The sequence below is a fragment of the Anser brachyrhynchus genome, assembly GCF_964034855.1.
Source record: "Anser brachyrhynchus genome assembly, contig: SCAFFOLD_79, whole genome shotgun sequence".
NCBI classification, from domain to species: Eukaryota; Metazoa; Chordata; class Aves; order Anseriformes; family Anatidae; genus Anser; species Anser brachyrhynchus.
Genome location: NW_027663906.1, coordinates 260456 through 275194, shown reverse-complemented (window position 1 = coordinate 275194; position 14739 = coordinate 260456). Strand labels below are relative to the sequence as shown.

At 47.0% G+C, this 14739-nt stretch overlaps 1 long non-coding RNA gene across 1 annotated transcript in view; it reads right to left on the bottom strand.

Annotated features, from left to right (window-relative positions):
* The window catches only part of LOC308186674, a 413864-nt gene extending 399321 nt beyond the window's left edge, over window positions 1–14543 (bottom strand). Inside the window, exon 1 of the long non-coding RNA XR_013944180.1 lies at window positions 14383–14543. This is a non-coding gene — a long non-coding RNA (uncharacterized lncRNA). The remainder of the gene's footprint in view (window positions 1–14382) is intronic.
* Window positions 14544–14739: the final 196 nt, after the last annotated feature.

The following is a 14739-nucleotide window of genomic DNA, read 5'->3' as shown; positions in this document are numbered from 1 at the left end:
TTAGGTTTAACGGCCGCGGTATCCTAACCGTGCAAAGATAGCGCAATCAATTGTCCCATAAATCGAGACTTGTATGAATGGCTAAACGAGGTCTTAACTGTCTCTCACAGATAATCAGTGAAATTGATCTCCCCGTGCAAAAGCGGGGATGTGAACATAAGACGAGAAGACCCTGTGGAACTTAAAAATCAACGACCACCGCGAATCCTCAATCAACCCCACTGGGGCCACTACCATCGCAGAGCCTGGTCGATATTTTTCGGTTGGGGCGACCTTGGAGGAGAACAAATCCTCCAAAAACAAGACCATACCTCTTTACCTAGAGCTACCCCTCAAAGTGCTAACAGTGACCAGACCCAATATAATTGATTAATGGACCAAGCTACCCCAGGGATAACAGCGCAATCCCCCTCAAGAGCCCATATCGACAGGGGGGTTTACGACCTCGATGTTGGATCAGGACATCCTAATGGTGCAGCCGCTATTAAGGGTTCGTTTGTTCAACGATTAACAGTCCTACGTGATCTGAGTTCAGACCGGAGCAATCCAGGTCGGTTTCTATCTATGACACACTCTCCCCAGTACGAAAGGACCGGGAAAGTGGGGCCAATACCACAAGCACGCCCCCCCCCTCTAAGCAGTGAAACCAACTAAACCGTGAAGAGGGCCTTCCCCCACCACTTTCAATCCTAGAAAAGGACCAGCTAGAGTGGCAGAGCCCGGCAAGTGCAGAAGGCTTAAGCCCTTTCCCCAGAGGTTCAAATCCTCTCCCTAGCTTCACCCATGATTCAAATAACAACACTAAGCTGCCTCGTTATATCCCTCCTATACATCATCCCAATCCTGATTGCCGTAGCCTTCCTAACCCTAGTAGAACGGAAAATCCTAAGCTACATACAATCCCGCAAAGGCCCTAACGTTGTCGGGCCTTTTGGCCTACTTCAACCATTTGCGGACGGACTGAAACTATTTACCAAAGAGCCCATCCGACCCTCTACCTCTTCCCCACTTCTATTCATTCTGATACCAATACTAGCCCTTGTCCTAGCCCTCACCACTTGAGCACCACTACCACTCCCATTTCCCCTAGCAGATCTAAACCTCGGAGTTCTCTTCCTAATAGCCATGTCAAGCCTAGCCGTCTACTCAGTCCTATGATCAGGCTGAGCCTCGAACTCAAAATACGCACTAATCGGAGCCCTACGGGCAGTAGCACAGACCATTTCATACGAAGTGACACTGGCCATAATCCTGCTATCAATAATCATACTAAGCGGAAGCTACACACTCAGCTCCTTTGCCATCGCACAGGAGCCTCTATACTTCATTTTCTCCTCATGACCCCTAGCAATAATATGATACGTATCCACCCTAGCAGAGACAAACCGAGCTCCTTTTGACCTCACAGAGGGTGAATCTGAGCTAGTCTCAGGGTTTAACGTTGAATACGCCGCAGGACCCTTCGCCTTATTCTTCCTAGCTGAATATGCGAACATTATGCTAATAAATACACTTACAGCCATCATATTCCTAAACCCAAGCGCCCTAGGGCCACCCACAGAACTATTCCCCGTCATCCTAGCCACAAAAGTCCTCCTACTATCTTCTGGTTTCTTATGGGTCCGAGCTTCATACCCACGATTCCGATATGACCAACTAATGCACCTACTATGAAAAAACTTCCTACCCCTCACACTAGCTCTGTGCCTCTGACACATCAGCATACCTATCTGCTATGCAGGCCTACCTCCTTACATAAGGAAATGTGCCTGAACTACAAAGGGTCACTATGATAAAGTGAACATAGAGGTATAACAGCCCTCTCATTTCCTGTTGACCTTAGAAAAGTAGGAATTGAACCCACACAAGAGAAATCAAAATTCTCCATACTTCCCTTATATTATTTTCTAGTAGAGTCAGCTAATCAAGCTATCGGGCCCATACCCCGAAAATGATGGTTTAACCCCCTCCTCTACTAATGAACCCTTACGCGACCCCAATCATAACCTTCAGCCTCATCTTGGGCACCACAATCACAATTTCCAGCAACCACTGAGTTCTGGCCTGGACAGGACTGGAGATCAACGCACTAGCCATCATTCCCCTAATTGCCAAATCCCACCACCCACGAGCAGTAGAAGCCGCAACGAAATACTTCCTAACCCAAGCAGCTGCTTCCGCCCTGGTCCTATTCTCTAGCATAACCAATGCCTGAGTCACCGGCCAATGAGACATCACACAAATAAACCACCCAACCTCCTGTCTACTACTGACAGCAGCAATCGCTATTAAACTGGGCCTAGTGCCATTTCACTTCTGATTCCCAGAAGTACTACAAGGATCGCCACTAATAACAGCCCTGCTACTCTCGACCCTCATAAAATTCCCCCCACTAACCCTGCTCCTACTAACATCCAAATCCCTCGACCCAGCTCTACTCGCCGCCATGGCCCTAGCCTCAACAGCACTAGGAGGCTGAATAGGACTGAACCAAACACAAACACGCAAAATCCTAGCCTTCTCGTCCATCTCCCACTTAGGCTGAATCGCCATCATCCTAGTTTACAGCCCCAAATTGGCCTTACTTACCTTCTACCTATACACAATCATAACATCAGCCGTATTCCTAGCCCTTAACAAAATCAAAGCCCTTAACCTATCCATGATCACAACCTCATGAACAAAAACCCCAGTGCTAAACGCCACCCTAATACTAGTACTTTTATCCCTAGCAGGCCTCCCCCCATTAACAGGCTTTATACCAAAGTGACTTATCATCCAAGAACTAACTAAACAGGAAATAACACCAGCAGCCATGGCAATTGCCATGCTATCACTGCTCAGCCTCTTCTTCTACCTACGCCTCGCATACCACTCAACAATTACCCTTCCCCCCAACTCCTCTAACCACATAAAACAATGATACACTAGCAAAGCCCCAAGCACACCTACTGCGGTCCTTGCCTCACTATCAATCCTCTTACTTCCCCTGTCCCCAATAATACATGCCATTGTCTAGAAACTTAGGATAACACCCCAAACCGAAGGCCTTCAAAGTCTTAAATAAGAGTTAAACCCTCTTAGTTTCTGCACATTAAGACTTACAGAATATTAACCTGTATCTTCTGAATGCAAGTCAGACGCTTTAATTAAGCTAAAGCCTCCCTAGACAGATGGGCTTCGATCCCACAAAACTCTAGTTAACAGCTAAATGCCTAAACCAATTGGCTTCTGCCTACAAAGACCCTGACGCACCCTAGTGCGCATCGATGAGCTTGCAACTCAACATGAATTTCACTACAGAGCCGATAAGAAGAGGAATTAAACCTCTGTAAAAAGGACTACAGCCTAACGCTTCAACACTCAGCCATCTTACCCGTCACCTTCATCAACCGATGACTATTTTCCACTAACCATAAGGATATTGGCACCCTGTACCTCATCTTCGGGGCATGAGCAGGAATAGTCGGCACCGCACTCAGCCTATTAATCCGCGCAGAACTAGGACAACCAGGAACTCTCCTAGGCGACGACCAAATTTACAATGTAATCGTTACCGCTCACGCCTTTGTAATAAGCTTCTTTATAGTCATACCCATCATGATCGGAGGATTCGGCAACTGATTAGTCCCCCTCATAATCGGTGCCCCCGACATAGCATTCCCGCGAATAAACAACATAAGCTTTTGACTCCTCCCCCCATCATTCCTCCTACTACTAGCCTCATCCACTGTAGAAGCTGGCGCCGGCACAGGCTGAACTGTCTACCCTCCCCTAGCAGGTGACCTTGCCCACGCCGGAGCTTCAGTAGACCTGGCTATCTTCTCACTCCACTTAGCCGGTATCTCCTCCATCCTTGGGGCCATCAACTTTATCACCACAGCCATCAACATAAAACCCCCCGCACTCTCACAATACCAAACCCCACTATTTGTCTGATCCGTACTAATTACCGCCATCCTACTCCTTCTATCACTCCCCGTACTCGCCGCTGGTATTACAATATTACTAACTGATCGAAACCTAAACACCACATTCTTCGACCCCGCTGGAGGAGGAGACCCAATCCTGTACCAACACCTATTCTGATTCTTCGGACACCCAGAAGTCTATATTCTGATCCTACCGGGGTTCGGAATCATCTCACACGTAGTCACGTACTACTCAGGCAAAAAGGAGCCCTTCGGCTACATGGGAATAGTCTGAGCCATACTATCCATCGGCTTCCTAGGATTCATCGTCTGAGCTCACCACATGTTTACAGTAGGAATAGACGTTGATACCCGAGCCTACTTTACATCAGCCACTATAATCATTGCCATCCCTACCGGAATCAAAGTATTTAGCTGACTAGCCACCCTGCACGGAGGAACAATCAAATGAGGCCCCCCCCAATACTATGAGCTCTAGGATTTATCTTCCTATTTACCATCGGAGGATTAACAGGAATCGTTCTTGCAAACTCTTCCCTAGACATCGCCCTGCACGACACGTACTACGTAGTTGCCCACTTCCACTACGTCCTATCCATAGGCGCCGTCTTTGCCATTCTAGCAGGATTTACTCACTGATTCCCACTACTCACTGGGTTTACCCTACACCAAACATGAGCAAAAGCCCACTTCGGGGTAATATTTACAGGAGTAAACCTAACGTTCTTCCCCCAGCACTTCCTAGGCCTAGCAGGAATACCCCGACGATACTCGGACTATCCCGACGCCTACACACTATGAAACACCATTTCCTCCTAGTCCTAGGACTTAGAGAAACTCCAGTACTAAAAATAGTAAACACAAGCAATAATTTCATATACTTCACTCTCACTCACCACTCAACTATCAGCTAACCACACCCCCGTCCACATAGCTTAACACAAAGCATGGCACTGAAGTTGCCAAGATGGCATAAAACATGCCTGCGGACAAAAGACTTAGTCCTAACCTTACGGTTGGTTTTTGCTAAATATATACATGCAAGTATCCGCGCCCCAGTGTAAACGCCCTCGACCACCTACCCCCATACAGGCCTTGAGGAGCGGGTATCAGGCACACCCAAGTAGTAGCCCAAGACGCCTCGCTAAGCCACGCCCCCACGGGTATTCAGCAGTAATTAACATTAAGCAATGAGTGCAAACTTGACTTAGTTATAGCAACAGCCTAACTTCAAGGGTTGGTAAATCTTGTGCCAGCCACCGCGGTCATACAAGAAACCCAAATCAACCGTCCTATTGACACGGCGTAAAGAGTGGTAAAATGCCTGTCCTAGCTAACTAAGATCAAAATGCAACTAAGCTGTCATAAGCCCAAGATGCACCTAAACACACCATTAAGATGATCTTAGGAACTAAAGACTGATTTAAACCCACGAAAGCCAGGGCCCAAACTGGGATTAGATACCCCACTATGCCTGGCCCTAAATCTTGATACTTACTTTACCGAAGTATCCGCCAGAGAACTACGAGCACAAACGCTTAAAACTCTAAGGACTTGGCGGTGCCCCAAACCCACCTAGAGGAGCCTGTTCTACAATCGATAATCCCCGATTAACCCAACCACCCCTTGCCAACACAGCCTACATACCGCCGTCGCCAGCCCACCTCGAATGAGAGCACAACAGTGGACACAATAGCACCCCGCTAATAAGACAGGTCAAGGTATAGCCTATGGAGTGGAAGAAATGGGCTACATTCCCTATTCATAGGGCACACGGAAAGAAGCGTGAAACCACTTCTGGAAGGCGGATTTAGCAGTAAAGTGGGACAATAGAGCCTACTTTAAGCCGGCCCTGGGGCACGTACATGGTTAAACATGCCTGTTAGTAGTGTGGCGAGCCATAGTGGGAAGGCTAGGGCTATGTTCATAGATAGTTGGGTGGTTGGGGTGAATGTATATGGAAGGAGGCCTAGAAGGTTGATTGTAAGAAGTATGATTATTAGGGATGTAAATATTATGGCTCATTTGTGGCCATTTTTGTTGAGTGGGACTATTAGTTGTTTTGTGATTAGGTGAAGGAGTCATGTTTGGATAGTAGAAAGGCGGTTGTTGATTCATCGGTTGTTTGGGGACGGGAATAGTAGGGCTGGGAAGAGTAGGGATAGTAGGATTAAGGGGATGCCAAATAGATTGGGGCTGGAAAATTGGTCAAAGAAGCTTAGGTTCATGGTCAGGATCATGGTGTGGGTTTGGTAGTGAGGGAGGTCTTATTTGATGGGGGGTTGGTTGTGGTGAAGGCTAGTAGTTTTGGTTGGATGAGGAGTGCTAGGGTTAATCAGGTTATAATTATGATTGAAAATCATGGTGCGGGGTTAAGCTGTGGCATATCATTAAGGAGGGGGAAGTCCCTCTTTGGCTAGCTTAAAAGGCTAGTGCTGTTGCATAGCTTCTTAATGATTAGGATGATGATAGAAGGGACGATCAGGCCTCGAAATGTGGGAGTGGGGTTGATTCTACTACAGTAGGTATGTAGCTGTGATTAGCCCCGCAAATTTCTGAGCATTGTCCGTAAAAAATCCCAGGCCGGGTGGTAATGAATGAAGTTTGGTTTAGTCGGCCTGGGATTGCGTCTGTTTTAACTCCGAGCGTTGGGACTGCTCAGGAGTGGAGTACGTCTCCTGCAGTAATGATTACGCGGATGGGGGATTCTATTGGGATAACTACGCGGTGGTCAACTTCTAGCAGTCGGAAGTGGCCGTTGGGTAAGTCTGGGGTGGGCACTATGTAGGAGTCGAAGGATAGGTCTTTGAAGTCTGTGTATTCGTAGCTTCAGTATCATTGGTGGCCGATGGCTTTTAGGGTGAGGTCTGGTTCATCGATTTTGTCCATTATGTAGAGGATTTGTAGGGATGGGAGGGCGAGGAGTACCAGGACGATAGCAGGTAGGATTGTCCAGATCAGCTCTACTTCTTGGGCGTCTACAGCATTGGACGAGAGTTTTTCTGTTAGTATGTGGGCTAAAAGGTAGAGAACTAGGCTGCAGATAGCTAGGGCAACGATTAGGGCGTGGTCGTGGAATTCAACGAGTTCTTCTATGATGGGTGATGAGGCGTCTTGGAATCCTAGTTGGGAGTGGTTGGCCACATGAGATGTACAGGATTTTTACCTGTGATTTAGTCTTGACAAGGCTATGTAATTGGTTTACTAACATCTCATAAGAAAGAAGCATGAGCGGTTAATGCAGTTGGCTTGAAACCAGCATGTGAGGGTTCGATTCCTTCCTTTCTTGTACTTGGACGAAGGCCGGTTCCTCGAAAGTATGGTATGGGGGAGGGCAGCCGTGGATTCATTCAACGTTTGTGGTAGTTAGTTCTGGTTGTAGGACTTTTCGTTTGGCCGGAAAGGCTTCTCAGATGATGAATATTAGTATGATTACGGCTACTATTGAGATTAGGGAGCCGATGGAGGAAATGGTGTTTCATAGTGTGTAGGCGTCGGGATAGTCCGAGTATCGTCGGGGTATTCCTGCTAGGCCTAGGAAGTGCTGGGGGAAGAACGTTAGGTTTACTCTTGTAAATATTACCCCGAAGTGGGCTTTTGCTCATGTTTGGTGTAGGGTAAACCCAGTGAGTAGTGGGAATCAGTGAGTAAATCCTGCTAGAATGGCAAAGACGGCGCCTATGGATAGGACGTAGTGGAAGTGGGCAACTACGTAGTACGTGTCGTGCAGGGCGATGTCTAGGGAAGAGTTTGCAAGAACGATTCCTGTTAATCCTCCGATGGTAAATAGGAAGATAAATCCTAGAGCTCATAGTATTGGGGGGGTCTCATTTGATTGTTCCTCCGTGCAGGGTGGCTAGTCAGCTAAATACTTTGATTCCGGTAGGGATGGCAATGATTATAGTGGCTGATGTAAAGTAGGCTCGGGTATCAACGTCTATTCCTACTGTAAACATGTGGTGAGCTCAGACGATGAATCCTAGGAAGCCGATGGATAGTATGGCTCAGACTATTCCCATGTAGCCGAAGGGCTCCTTTTTGCCTGAGTAGTACGTGACTACGTGTGAGATGATTCCGAACCCCGGTAGGATCAGAATATAGACTTCTGGGTGTCCGAAGAATCAGAATAGGTGTTGGTACAGGATTGGGTCTCCTCCTCCAGCGGGGTCGAAGAATGTGGTGTTTAGGTTTCGATCAGTTAGTAATATTGTAATACCGGCGGCGAGTACGGGGAGTGATAGAAGGAGTAGGATGGCGGTAATTAGTACGGATCAGACAAATAGTGGGGTTTGGTATTGTGAGAGTGCGGGGGGTTTTATGTTGATGGCTGTGGTGATAAAGTTGATGGCCCCAAGGATGGAGGAGATACCGGCTAAGTGGAGTGAGAAGATAGCCAGGTCTACTGAAGCTCCGGCGTGGGCAAGGTTACCTGCTAGGGGAGGGTAGACAGTTCAGCCTGTGCCGGCGCCAGCTTCTACAGTGGATGAGGCTAGTAGGAGGAGGAATGATGGGGGGAGGAGTCAAAAGCTTATGTTGTTTATTCGCGGGAATGCTATGTCGGGGGCACCGATTATGAGGGGGACTAATCAGTTGCCGAATCCTCCGATCATGATGGGTATGACTATAAAGAAGCTTATTACAAAGGCGTGAGCGGTAACGATTACATTGTAAATTTGGTCGTCGCCTAGGAGAGTTCCTGGTTGTCTTAGTTCTGCGCGGATTAATAGGCTGAGTGCGGTGCCGACTATTCCTGCTCATGCCCCGAAGATGAGGTACAGGGTGCCAATATCCTTATGGTTAGTGGAAAATAGTCATCGGTTGATGAAGGTGACGGGTAAGATGGCTGAGTGTTGAAGCGTTAGGCTGTAGTCCTTTTTACAGAGGTTTAATTCCTCTTCTTATCGGCTCTGTAGTGAAATTCATGTTGAGTTGCAAGCTCATCGATGCGCACTAGGGTGCGTCAGGGTCTTTGTAGGCAGAAGCCAATTGGTTTAGGCATTTAGCTGTTAACTAGAGTTTTGTGGGATCGAAGCCCATCTGTCTAGGGAGGCTTTAGCTTAATTAAAGCGTCTGACTTGCATTCAGAAGATACAGGTTAATATTCTGTAAGTCTTAATGTGCAGAAACTAAGAGGGTTTAACTCTTATTTAAGGCTTTGAAGGCCTTCGGTTTGGGGTGTTATCCTAAGTTTCTAGACAATGGCATGTATTATTGGGGACAGGGGAAGTAAGAGGATTGATAGTGAGGCAAGGACCGCAGTAGGTGTGCTTGGGGCTTTGCTAGTGTATCATTGTTTTATGTGGTTAGAGGAGTTGGGGGGAAGGGTAATTGTTGAGTGGTATGCGAGGCGTAGGTAGAAGAAGAGGCTGAGCAGTGATAGCATGGCAATTGCCATGGCTGCTGGTGTTATTTCCTGTTTAGTTAGTTCTTGGATGATAAGTCACTTTGGTATAAAGCCTGTTAATGGGGGGAGGCCTGCTAGGGATAAAAGTACTAGTATTAGGGTGGCGTTTAGCACTGGGGTTTTTGTTCATGAGGTTGTGATCATGGATAGGTTAAGGGCTTTGATTTTGTTAAGGGCTAGGAATACGGCTGATGTTATGATTGTGTATAGGTAGAAGGTAAGTAAGGCCAATTTGGGGCTGTAAACTAGGATGATGGCGATTCAGCCTAAGTGGGAGATGGACGAGAAGGCTAGGATTTTGCGTGTTTGTGTTTGGTTCAGTCCTATTCAGCCTCCTAGTGCTGTTGAGGCTAGGGCCATGGCGGCGAGTAGAGCTGGGTCGAGGGATTTGGATGTTAGTAGGAGCAGGGTTAGTGGGGGGAATTTTATGAGGGTCGAGAGTAGCAGGGCTGTTATTAGTGGCGATCCTTGTAGTACTTCTGGGAATCAGAAGTGAAATGGCACTAGGCCCAGTTTAATAGCGATTGCTGCTGTCAGTAGTAGACAGGAGGTTGGGTGGTTTATTTGTGTGATGTCTCATTGGCCGGTGACTCAGGCATTGGTTATGCTAGAGAATAGGACCAGGGCGGAAGCAGCTGCTTGGGTTAGGAAGTATTTCGTTGCGGCTTCTACTGCTCGTGGGTGGTGGGATTTGGCAATTAGGGGAATGATGGCTAGTGCGTTGATCTCCAGTCCTGTCCAGGCCAGAACTCAGTGGTTGCTGGAAATTGTGATTGTGGTGCCCAAGATGAGGCTGAAGGTTATGATTGGGGTCGCGTAAGGGTTCATTAGTAGAGGAGTGGACTGATTATCTGTGAGAGACAGTTAAGACCTCGTTTAGCCATTCATACAAGTCTCGATTTATGGGACAATTGATTGCGCTACCTTTGCACGGTTAGGATACCGCGGCCGTTAAACCTAAGTCACCGGGCAGGCATCACCTTCAATACTTGTTTAATTTGCTGAAGGCTATGTTTTTGATAAACAGTCGGGCCTTATTAATTTGCCGAGTTCCTTTCACAGATTTTAATCGCTCTTATAGGCGCTCCTGAGTCGGGTTAACAGGGTTAGTTAATACGTGGTCTTGTAGGGGTTTTTGTATCTGTCTAGGTCTGTTAATAATGTTTCTATGTAAGCTTGCACCGTTAGAGGGGTGTGGCCCTGAGTTACTTATTTTAGCATTAATTCTCCTATATTCATAGGTTGACCTGTTTGTGATAAGGGAATCATCTTATTTTGGTATTTTTAGGTGGTGGAGCTTTGATGCACTCTTTTTTGATGGCTGCTTTAGGGCCCACGGTAGGATCAGTAGTAAGAATTATCCGCTAGTCGAGGTTGTGTCCTTTTTTAATGGAGCTGTCCCTCCATTAAATAGCTCTTAATCATCTCATTAGGGTTCAGGATGTCCGGTAGGGAGGATTAAGGGGGAACTTAGATTCGTTTCACAGGTAACCAGCTATCACCCAGCTCGGTTGGCTTTTCACCTCTACTGACAAGTCATCCCACTCTTTTGCAACAGAGACGGGTTCGCTCTCTTTAACTGCTTGAAAGTAGCTCGCTTGGGTTTCGGGGGGGCAAACTTTAGTTCACTTTGCTTGGTTGTTCTCGCTAAACCATGATGCAAAAGGTACAAGGGTTGATCTTTGCTGTCTGTCGCTTTGATTGTTTCACTGCTATTTCATCTTTCCCTTACGGTACTGGGGTCTCTATCGCGTCTAAGTGTCTTTTCTATCGCCTATACTAAGACTGTAAAATGCTTTAGTTTAATTAGTTTAGTAAATTCTTTAGTTTTGGTGTACTATTTGTGTGGTTGAGCTAGAGGGGGGGCTTCAAGACGATCCGGTCTAGTAGATATCTTTCAGGTGTAAGCTGAGTGCTTTGGTGTTATAGCTACGTCTTGATATTCTAAGTACACCTTCCGGTACACTTACCTTGTTACGACTTACCTCATCTTCAGCGTATTTATGGTATTAGTTATGTGGGATGTGGCTTTTGAGGAGGGTGACGGGCGGTATGTACGTGCCCCAGGGCCGGCTTAAAGTAGGCTCTATTGTCCCACTTTACTGCTACATCCGCCTTCCAGAAGTGGTTTCACGCTTCTTTCCGTGTGCCCTATGAATGGGGAATGTAGCCCATTTCTTCCACTCCATAGGCTATACCTTGACCTGTCTTATTAGCGGGGTGCTATTGTGTCCACTGTTGTGCTCTCATTCGAGGTGGGCTGGCGACGGCGGTATGTAGGCTGTGTTGGCAAGGGGTGGTTGGGTTAATCGGGGATTATCGATTGTAGAACAGGCTCCTCTAGGTGGGTTTGGGGCACCGCCAAGTCCTTAGAGTTTTAAGCGTTTGTGCTCGTAGTTCTCTGGCGGATACTTCGGTAAAGTAAGTATCAAGATTTAGGGCCAGGCATAGTGGGGTATCTAATCCCAGTTTGGGCCCTGGCTTTCGTGGGTTTAAATCAGTCGTTAGTTCCTAAGATCATCTTAATGGTGTGTTTAGGTGCATCTTGGGCTTATGACAGCTCAGTTGCATTTTGATCTTAGTTAGCTAGGATAGGCATTTTACCACTCTTTACGCCGTGTCAATAGGACGGTTGATTTGGGTTTCTTGTATGACCGCGGTGGCTGGCACAAGATTTACCAACCCTTGAAGTTAGGCTGTTGCTATAACTAAGTCAAGTTTGCACTCATTGCTTAATGTTAATTACTGCTGAATACCCGTGGGGGCGTGGCTTAGCGAGGCGTCTTGGGCTACTACTTGGGTGTGCCTGATACCCGCTCCTCAAGGCCTGTATGGGGGTAGGTGGTCGAGGGCGTTTACACTGGGGCGCGGATACTTGCATGTATATATTTAGCAAAAACCAACCGTAAGGTTAGGACTAAGTCTTTTGTCCGCAGGCATGTTTTATGCCATCTTGGCAACTTCAGTGCCATGCTTTGTGTTAAGCTATGTGGACGGGGGTGTGGTTAGCTGATAGTTGAGTGGTGAGTGAGAGTGAAGTATATGAAATTATTGCTTGTGTTTACTATTTTTAGTACTGGAGTTTCTCTAATAAGTTTAAGTTATTTTGTATGTGTTTGTGTGTATATGTACATCGTTCCGATGATGTCATGGAAGGGATGATTAATGGAGTTTTAGAGGTAGTTTGCTGGGATTGGGCGATGAAGGTTTATGCTACATGGTGGTTAGCGAAAGTTTACTGGTTTAGTTTGTGAAGCGCAGGGGTTGCGCTTAATGATTTGTTGTTTTGTGCTATGTCCAACGAGCATTCATCCAATAGCCCCATTTAACCCGGAGGGTGGAGGTAACATTAACTGAATGTGGTCAAAGTGCATCAGTGTCAGGATGATTCCCCATATACGCCAACCGTCTCATCGAGGGACCCTTGAAATATAGGATAGGCCGTGAGGCAGGTGTGTCCAGGCTTAGATTGTGGGACCCCCGAGATCACTGGGAATAGCCACCTGTGAGGTAACCCCGGAAAAAATAAGAGGAACCAGAGGCGCCAAAAAGCTGGAACATGCCGCGATTACGCATTGAGAAGGTGAAAGTACTCACAGATGCCACTTTGAAGGGCAAGGAGGGGTGAGTGAACCCAATGGATGGCCCTGACCGAGGAACCAGAGGCGCAAAAATGTGAGGAGGGCGAGGGGTTTAGGGGGAACGTATGGGCCTGAAGCTAGTCATACCGGACATTATGTGCAACGGGTTGCTGATTTCACGTGAGGAGTACGATTAATAAATCCGTCTGATACGAACTGCATGAGATATGTGGTGGAGAGTTGTTGTTGGAGCATGTCCTGTGAGCATTCATTAAAATGGGGTCTTGTTATGCGCTTGAGTGGAGTTGTATTGGGTGTTGTGGGGTATGGTCCTAGAACATTCATGCTGGGTGGTTTGGTAGGAGTGTGTTTAAGGGTTTAATGGCCGTGTACATGTATGGGTTTAGCACCTGCTTATAAGATAGTCCGTATATAATGTATATTACTGGTACTATAGTATGTATGTATATGGGGTATATAAATTTATGCACGAATATGCATAACCAAATACCCCCGCCTCGGGGGGGGAGGGGGGGGGGGTTAAGCATAATGGCATAGATGGGGTAGAATTATTGGGGGCTTGCGGTTAGTTCCTGTAGTTGAGAACAATGGCGGCTTTTCGAGCCGCAGGCCTCGGGTAGTGTCCGGGCAGGAATAATGACTTATTTTATGTTTTTTTTAGGGATTTGCTTTGCGGTGGGTGTTTTGGGTGTGGCGTCGAATCCTTCGCCGTATTATGGGGTTGTTGGTTTGGTGTTAGCGTCTGTGGCGGGGTGCGGGTGGTTGCTGGGCCTTGGGGTTTCGTTCGTGGCTTTAGTGCTGTTTATGGTGTATTTGGGGGGTATGCTGGTGGTGTTTGTTTATTCAGTAGCTTTAGCAGCGGAGCCTTTCCCTGGGGCTTGGGGGGATTGACGGGTGATTGGATGTGCAGTAGCGTTTGTGGCAATTGTTTTTGGGGGGTTGGTGTTTGGGGGGTTTATGGGGGCTTGGAAGTTCGGGGTTTCTACTGTGAATAATGTTGGGGTGTTTGTTGTTCGGTCGGATTTTAGTGGAGTTTCCATGTTTTATTCACATGGGGCAGGGATGTTTTTAGTGGCGGGTTGGGGGCTGTTGTTGACTTTGTTTGTTGTATTGGAGCTTGTGCGGGGGTTGTCGCGGGGTGCTATTCGGGCGGTTTAGGGGTTAGGGTCAGAGAATAGTTTATTGAAAATGCCAGCTTTGGGAGCTGGAGATAAAGGTTTGAGTCCTTTTTTTCTGAGTTTGGGGTACTCTAAGAAGTGGTAAGTCTTCAATCTTTGGTTTACAAGACCAATGTTTTTATAAACTATTAGAGTATTTAGCAGTTGAGTATTTTGTTTTCTAGGGCGCTTGCGGCGGGGAGGAGAAATAGGAGGATAGTGAAGTAGGCGATTGAAGCGAGTTGGCCGATGATGATGAATGGGTGTTCGACGGGTTGGCTTCCTACTCATGTTAGGACGAGGAGGTCGGCGACTAGTACTCAGAATAGGAGCTGGGAGAGTGGTCGGAATGTTATTGCTCGTTGTTTTGATTTGTGCAGGAATGGGATTAGGAATAGGATCAGTACGGAGGCGGCCAGTGCTAATACGCCTCCTAGTTTATTTGGGATTGAACGTAGGATGGCGTAGGCGAATAGGAAGTATCATTCTGGCTTGATGTGTGGTGGGGTTACTAGCGGGTTTGCTGGGGTGAAGTTTTCTGGGTCTCCCAGGAGGTTAACCGCTCATGCTTCTTTCTTATGAGACGTTAGTAAACCAATTACATAGCCTTGTCAAGACTAAATCACAGGTAAAAATCCTGTACA